Source organism: Equus przewalskii, chromosome X (assembly GCF_037783145.1).
Source record: "Equus przewalskii isolate Varuska chromosome X, EquPr2, whole genome shotgun sequence".
NCBI classification, from domain to species: Eukaryota; Metazoa; Chordata; class Mammalia; order Perissodactyla; family Equidae; genus Equus; species Equus przewalskii.
In genome coordinates, this window is record NC_091863.1 from 46,444,353 (window position 1) to 46,453,615 (window position 9,263).

Genomic DNA, 9,263 nt, shown 5'->3' on the forward strand with positions numbered 1-9,263 from the left:
TTCACCTACATCTAGTTTGCTTCCACATTTTGGGCATTGTGAATAAGGCTGCTATAAAAATCTGTGTGCAGGTTTTTGTGTGGATGTGAGTTTTGAACTCCCTTGGGAAAATACTAAGAAGCACAATTACTGGATCATATGGTAAGATTATGTTTACATTTGTAAGAAATTGACCAACTGTCTTCCAAAGTGACTGTATTATTTTACATTTCAATCAGCAATGAATATGAATTGTTATTGCTCTGTATCCTTACCAGCATTTGCTATTGTCAGTGTTCTAGATTTTGTCCCTTTTAATACATATATAGTGGTATCACATTATTGATTTAATTTGCAATTCATTGATGACATATGACATTTAGCATCTTTTAATATGCTTATTTGCCACCCGTATATCTTCTCTGGTGAGATGTCTGTTAAAGTATTTGACCAATTTTTAAATCAGGTTGTTTCTCGTCTTATTGTAAATTTTTAAGTGTTCTTTGTATATTTTGTATAACAGTCCTGTATTAGACGTCTTTTGCCAATATTTTCTCCCAGTATGTGGCTTGTCTTCTCATTCTCTTGACATTGTCTTTCATAGAGCAGAATTTTTTAGTTTTAATGAACATCTCATCAATTATGTCTAAGGGATCATGCCTTTTGTATTGTATCTAAAAAGTCATTGCCATATCCAAAGTCACCTAGGTCTTCTCCTATGTTATTTTCTTGGATTTTTATGTTTTATGTTTAGGTCTATGATCCACTTTGAGTTAGCTTTTGTGAAGAGTATAAGGTCTGTGTCTAGATTTATTTTTTGCATGTGTATATACAGTTCTTCCAGCACTGTTTGTTGAAAAGACTGTCTTTGCTCTAATTTATTGTCCTTTTTTCCTTTTTCAAAGATCAATTGACTACACTTATAGGAGTTTATTTCTGGGTTCTATATTCTGTACCATTGAACAATTTGTCTATTCTCTTACTTATACCATCCTGTTTTGATTATTGTAGCTTTATACTAAGTCTGGATGTTGGGAAATGTCAATTCTCCAACTTTTTTCTTTTTTTATAGCAATGCGTTGACTGTTTGGGATATTTTGCCTCTCCATATAAACTTTAGAGTCATTTTGTCAATATTCACAGAATAACTTGCTGAGATTTTAACTGGAATTGCATTGAATCTACAGATCAAGTTTGGAAGAACTGACATCTTGACAATATTGAGTCTTTCTATTAGTGGACATGGAATATCTCTCCATTTATTTAGTTTGTCTTTGATTTCTCTCACCAACATTATATAGTTTTCCTCATTATAGATCTTGTACATGTTTTGTTAGATTTATACATAAGTATTTCATTTCTTTGGGTGGTTATGTAAATGGTATTGCACTTTTGCTGGTATATAGAAGAGTGGTAGATTTTTGTATGTTAATCTTGTATCCTGCAATCTTCCTTTCATTGCTTATAAGTTCCAGGAGATTTTTTTTGTTGATTCTTTCCAATTTTATGCATAGATAATCATATCATATGTGATCAATGACACTTATATATCTTTCTTCTCAACCTATATACTTTTATTGTTATTTCTTGCCTTATTTTATTAACAAGGACGTCCAGTAAAGTGTTGACAAGGAGTGATGAGAGACAGCACCCTTGCTTTGTAACTGATGTAAGTGGGAAAGCTTCAAATTCTTCACTATTAAGTATGATGTTAGCTGTAGGTTTTTTTTAGATAGTCTTTATCAAGTTAAGGAAGTTCTCCCCTATTCCTAGTTTGCTGAAAATTTTTATCTTGAATCAGTGTTAGATTCTATTAAATGCTTTTCTCTGCATATTGACATAATCATGTGATTATTATTTTTTATCCTGTTGATGTGATGGCTTATATTAATTGTTTTTTTTTAAAGATTTTATTTTTCTCCTTTTTCTCCCCAAAGCCCCCCGGTACATAGTTGTATATTTCGTTGTGGGTCCTTCTAGTTGTGGCATGTGGGACGCTGCCTCAGCGTGGTCTGATGAGCAGTGCCATGTCCGCGCCCAGGATTCGAACCAACGAAACACTGGGCCGCCTGCAGCGGAGCGGGCGAACTTAACCACTTGGCCACGGGGCCAGCCCCTATATTAACTGTTTTTTTTTTATGCGAAACCAACCTTGCATACCTGGGATAAGTCTCACTTGGTTGTCATGTTTAATTGTTTTTATTTGTTGTTGGATTTGATTTGCTAATATTCTGTTGAGAAGTTTTGGATCTATGTCCAAGAGAGATAATGATCTGTAGTTTTTCTTCTTGTAATGTCTTTTTTTGGTTTTGGTATTAGGGTAATGCTAGCCTTATAGAATAAGTTAAGAAGTATTGCCTCTGCTTCTACCCTCTGGAAGAGATTCTAGATAATTGGTATAATTTCTTTATTAAATGTTTGCTAGTATTCACCAGTGAACCCATCTGGGACTGTCGCTTTCTGTTTGGGAAGGTTCTTAATTATTCATTCATTTCTTTACTGCTTTTGGCCTATTGACATCTTCTAATTATTTTTATTTGAGTTTTTGGCAGATTGTATCTTTCAAGGAATTTGCACATTTCATCTAGGTTATCAAATTTGTGGACATAGAGTTGTTTGTTGTATTTTTTATTATCCCTTGTGTCTGTAATGATGTCCCCTCTTTCATTTCTGATGTTAGTAACTTATGACCTCTCTGTGTTTTTTCTTAGTTAGCTTGGCTAGAAGATTATCAATTTTATATTGATCTTTTTTAAAAAAAAACAGCATTTGGTTTTATTGGTTTTCTCTATTGAGTTCCTATTTTCAGTTTCATTGATCTCTGCTCTATATTGTACATCTTTTGTTCTGCCTACTTTGGATCTAACTTGCTCTTCTTTTTCTAGTTTCCCAAGGTGAAAATTTAGATTATTGACTTTAGATGTCTCTTCTAATGTATTCATTCAGTGCTATAAATTTCCCTCTGAGCACTGCATTGCACAAATTTTAAGTTGTATTTTCATTTAATTCAAAATATTTTAAAATTTCTCTTGTGATTCCTTCCTTGACCCATATGTTATTTAGAAGGATATTATAAAATCTTTATGTGTTTTAGTATTTTCCAGTTATCTTTCTGTTATTTATTTCCAGTTTAATTTCATTGTGATCTGAGAGGAGACATTATATGAATACTATTATTTTAAGTTTGTTAAAGTATGTTTTATAGCCGACAATGGTCTATGTGAGCTTAAAAATTGTGTTCTGCTGTCGTTGGATAATATAGTCTATAGATATCGATTATATCCACTTGATAGATGGTGTTGCTGAGTTGAACTATGCCCCTACTGATTTTGTGCCTGGTAGATCTGTTTATTTCTGAGAGGGGTGTTAAGGTCTTCAACTTTGATAGTGGATTCATCTATTTCTCTTTACAGATCTATCAGTTCTTGTCTCATAGTTTGATGCTTTGTTATTATAGGCATACACATTAAGGATTGTTTGGTCTTCTTGAATAATTGACCCCTTTATCATTACATAATGCCTTTTTCAATCTTTAATAACTTTCCTTGCTTTGACTACCGATCTGTCTGAAGTTAATACAGCTACTCCTGCATTCTTTTGATTAGAGTTAGCGTGATATATTTTCCCCATCCATTTAATTTTAATCTATATATGTTTTTACATTTAAAGTGGGTTTCTTGTGGACAACATGTAGTTCGAAAGTGACCTACTTTGAAGATCTCTGTCTTTTAAATGTTTGATTTTGGCCCTTGATGTTCAGAGTGATTATTGATATAGCTGGATTAATAACTACCATATATTTTTACTCTATTCTATTTGCTGCCCTTGTTCTTTATACTTATTTTTGTCTTCCACTTTTTTCCTACAGCTTTAATTTAGCATTTTATACAATTTTATTTTCTTTCTTTCTTTAGTATATCAGTTACACTTCTACTTTTATTTTAGAGGTTGACTGAGTATACATTTACAACTAATCCAAGTCCACTCTCAAATAACACTATACCACTTCACAGGTAGTATTAATCAAATGTGGCTCCCATAGGTAGTGTGAGCCTAAGTTATTTACTTAAGCATACATAATTGAATACTTTGTTTATATTATTATTTTGAATAAACTGTTGTTATCTCAATTAAATTGATAATAGATAAATACAAAAAATAAGAAGAAATCTACCTTACCTTACTCCTTCTATAATACTCTTCATTTCCTTATGAAGGTCTGAGTTTTTGACCCATAATATTTTGCTTCTCCTTAAAGAACTTCTTTAGCATTTATTTTTTTAATTGTGGTAACATCGGCTTATAACATTATATAAATTTCAGGTGTACATCATTATATATTTCAATTCCTGTGTAGATTACATTATGTTCACCACCCAATCCATCAGCACACACATGTGCCTAACCACTCCTTTCATCCTCCTGCCACCCACCTTCCCCTCTGGTAACCACCAATCCAATATCTGTTACTATGTGGTTTTTTGTCGTTGTTTTTATCTTCTAATTATGAGTGAGATCATATGGTATTTGACTTTCTCCGTCTGGCTTATTTCACTCAGCATAATACCCTCAAGGTCCATCCATGTTGTCACAAATGGCCAGCTTTCATCTTGTCTTGTGGCTGAGTAGTTTTGCACTATGTACATTATGTATATATACCACATCTTCTTTATCCACTTGTTCCTTGATGGACACCCAGGTTACCTCCAAATCTTGGCTATTGTGAATAATTCTGAGATGAACATAGGGGTGCATGTATCTTTATGCATTCATGTTTTCATGTTCTTTGAATAAATACCCAGCAGTGGAATAGCTGGATCATATGGTAGATCTATTCTTAATTTTTTGAGGAATCTCTGTACTGTTTTCCCTAGTGGCTGCACCAGTTTGAATTCCCACCAGCAGTGTATGAAGATCCACATCTCTCTACATTCTCTCTAACACTGTTGCCTGTCTGGTTAATTATAGCCATTCTGATGGGCATGAGGTGATATTTCGTTGTAGTTTTGATTTGCATTGCCCCAATGTTAATTATGTTGAGCATCTTTTCATGTGCCTGTTGGCCTTCTGTATATCTTCTTTGAGGAAATGTCTGTTCAGATATTTTGCCCATTTTATAATTGGATTGTTAGTTTTTTGTTGTTGAGATGTATGAATTCTTTGTATATTTTACAATTTGTAATTGGATATTAACCAATTACCAGATATGTGGTTTGCAAATACCTTCTCCCAATTGTTAGACCGTCTTTTCTTCTTGTTGATGGCTTCCTTTGCTTTGCAGAAGGTTTTTAGTTTGATGTGGCCCCATTTGTTTATTTTCCCTATTGTTCCCCTTGCCCAGTCAGACATGGTACTTGAAAATGCTGCTAAGACCAGTGTTGAAGAATGTACTGCCTATGTTTTCTTCTAGAAGTTTTATGGTTCTAGGTCTTACATTCCAATCTTTAATCCATTTTGAATTACTTTTTGTGTATGGTATAAGATAATGGTCTACTTTCATTCTTTTGCATGTGGCTGTCCAGTTTTCCCAACACCATTTATGGAAGAGACTTTCCTTTCTCCATTATATGTTCTTGATTCACTTGTCAAAAATTAGCAGTCCATAGATGTGTGAGTTTATCTCTGGGCACCCATTCTGTTCCACTGATCTGTGTGTCTGTTTGTGTGCCAGTATACCATGCTTTCTTGGTTACTATAGCTTTGTAGTATATTTTGAAATCAGGGAGTGTGATACCTCCAGCTTTGTTCTTTGTTCTCAGGATTCCTTTCACGATTCAGGGTCTTTTGTTGTCCTATATAAATTTTTGCATTCCTTTTTCTATTTCTGTGAAAAATGTTGTTGGAACTTTGATAGAGATTGCATTTAATCTGTAGATTGCTTTCAAGGCAGGTCTAAAGGAAATACATTCCCTCAATTTTTGTTTCTCTGAGAAAGTCTTCATTTCTCCTTGACTTTTGAAGGAAAATTTCGAAGGGAATATAATTCTATTCTATTGATGGGTGTTTTTTTCCTCAGCGCTTTAAGTAGTTTATCCCACTCTCTTCTTGTTTGTGTGGTTTCTGAGGACAAGTCTAAAGCAATTTTTCCCTTGTTCCTTTATAAATATGTTGGTTTTTCCTTCTGGATTATTTCTCAATTTTTTCTTTATCTTTGATTTTCCGTGACTTGAAAACGATATGCCTAAGTGTATTTTTTTCTTTGGCATTCATCCTTCTTGGTGTTTTCTGAGCTTCCTGAATGTGTGCTTTGGTGTCTGACATTAATTTTGAAAATTCTGCCATAGTTTCAAATATTTTTTTCTGTTCCTTTCTCCCTTTATTCTTTTTCTGGTATCCTCATTATATACATAGTATGCCTTTTGTAGTTGCCCCAGTCTTTGGATAGTCTATTCTGGTTTTATTTTCCTGTTTTTGTTCTCTTCTTTTCTGTTTTTGAGAATTCTATGGATATATCCTCAAGCTCAGAGATTCTTTCCTCAGCCATGTCCAGTCTACTAATAAGCCTGCCACAGGCATTCTTCATTTCTGTTGCAGTGTTTTTTCTTTTATCTCTAGCATTTCTTTCTGGTTCTTTCTTAGGATTTCCATCTCTCTGCTTACATTGCCCATCTGTTCTTGCATTTCTACTTTACCAATTAGAGCTCTTGGCATATTAATCATAGTTTTAAAAAAATTCCCAGTCTGATAATTCCAGCATCCCTGCCCTGTCTCATTTTGATGCTTACTCTGTCTCTTCAAATTGTGGGATTTTTTGCCTTTTGGTAAGCTTGTAATTTTTTCTTGAGAGTCAGAGATGATGTATGAGTAAAGAGAACTGCTATAAATAGGTCCTTAGTAGTGTGTTGGCATGGTGTGGGAGAAGGGGAAGCATTCTATACTTTTATGATTATGCCTCAGTCTTTTAATAAGCCTAGGCCTCTGGACTGTGAACTTAACCAGTGTATCTCAGTTTTCAGGCCCCCCCCTTACATGGTACAGGGTGTCTAGAGTGGGCTGGAGTTTGGTATTTCTGTTCTCCACATCTGTTAGTCTCTAATAATACCCCAATAGGTTAGGCTCTGGTTAACTAGTTTCTCCTGAGAGTCAATCATGTTAAAAAGAACAGAGTGTTCTGGTGCATTTCAAAATGTTTTCTTTTCTCCTCACTCTACCAGAAGCACGAGAGGACTGTTCTCTGATGTTTCCTGTAAGAAACTGGGTTGGCCACCTGGAAGTAAAACTCAAAAAAGCATGAGGGCTTCCCTATGACTGTGACCCCTGGAGTTTTTAACACTCAATGTTGTCCATACTGATCCTCCAGCAATTTGTAAATTCCATTTCAGGATTTCCTCACCCAGCACTGATTTCCTCAGCAGTTTTTACTCATTAGTCTCTTCTATGAAATCTGTGACTCCAAGTATTCGCTTGTTTGTCTGTCCAATCTTGGAGGCAGCAGTTTGTCCTGTGTCTTCCCCTCTTCTATGGATCCAAGAAGAGTTATTGATTTTTTTAGTCTGCTCAGCTTTTTAGATTTTGGTATGATAGAGTGGTGAAGTCTAAGCTCCTTATATGTGGAGGCAGAAAGTCCACCAATCACCATTAGTTTTTAAGTAAGCCATCTATCCCTTTTTCTCTTTCTTTTCCTTCTGAGACTCTCATAGTGTGTTTATTAGTTCTCAAGATTATGTCCCATAAATTACATAGTCTTTCTTCAGTGTTTTTCATTATTTTTTCTCTTCTGATTGGATGTGTTCAAATGACCTGTCTTTGAGTTCAAAGATTATTTCTTCTGCTTGATTGAGTGCTCAGTTGATGCACTCTATTGCACTTTTTAATTTTATTCATTGTATTATTTATCTCCAGAATTTGTTTGTTTTTTATGATTTCTATCTTTGTTGAACTTCTTGTGTTGTTTATGTATTGTTTTCCTTATTTCATTGAGTTGTCTATGTGAATTCTCTTGTAGCTTGCTGATCTTCCTTAAAACAATTATTTTGAATTCTTTGTCAGGCAATTCAAAGGTCTACATTTCTTTGGGATGGGTTACTGGAAAATTGTTATTTTTCTTTGGTAGTTTCATATTTCCTTGATCTTTTGTTCCCCTTGAAGTCTTGTGTTTCCATCTTCACATTTATTTTTATTTTTATTTTTATTTTGCAGTAACATTGGATTATAACATTATATAGCTTTCAGATGTACATCATAATATATTTCAAAGTCTATGTCGATTACATAATGTTCATGACCCAAAAGCAAACTATAGTCCATCACCTCACATGTGAGCCTAATCACCCCATTGCCCTCCCCTCCTTCCCCTATGGTAATCACCAATCCATTCTCCATTGCTAGGTGTTTGTTTGTCACTGTTTTTATTGTCTACTTATAAGTGAGATGATACGGTATTTGACTTTCTCCCTCTGACTTATTTCACTCAGCATAATACCCTCAAGGTCCATCCATGTTGTCACAAATGGCCAGATTTCATCATTTCTTATGGCTGAGTAGTAGTCCATCATGTACACATACCACATCTTCTTTATCCATTCGCCCCTTGCTGGGCACCTATGTTGCTTCCAATCTTGGCTATGGTGTATAATGCTGCAATGAACATAGGGGTGCAAGAATCTTTATGCCTTTGTGTTTTTAAGTTCTTTGGATAAATACCCAGCAGTGGGATAGCTGGATCATATCTTAGATCTACCCTTAATTTTCTGAGGATACTCCATACTGCTTTCCATAGTAGCTGCACCAGTTTCCACTCCCACCAGCAGTGAACAAATGTTGCCTTCTCTCCACATCGTCTCCAACATTTGTTGTTTCCTGTCTTGCTAATTATAGCCATTCTGACCAGAGTGAAGTGATATCACATTGTAGTTTTGATTTTCATTTCCCTGGTAGCTAATGATGTTGAGCATCTTTTCATATGCCTGTTGGCCATCCGTATATCTTCTTTTGAGAAATCTCTGTTCAGATCTTTTGCCCATTTTCTTATTGGATTTTTTTGGGGGGGGGGTTGTTGAGCTGTATGAGTTCTTTGTATATTTTGGCTATTAACGCCTTATCTGAAATATGGTTTGCAACTATTTTCTCCCAATTGTTGGGTTGTCTTTTCATTTTGTTGATGGTTTCCTTTGCTGTGGAGAAGCCTTTTAGTTTGATGTAGTCCTATTTGTTCATTTTTTCTTTTGTTTCCCTTGCCCAGTCAGGCATGGGACTTGAAAATATGCTGCTCCTACCGATGTCAAAGAGCGTACTGCCTATGTTTACGTCTAGAAGTTTCATGGTTTTGGGTCTTACATTCAAGT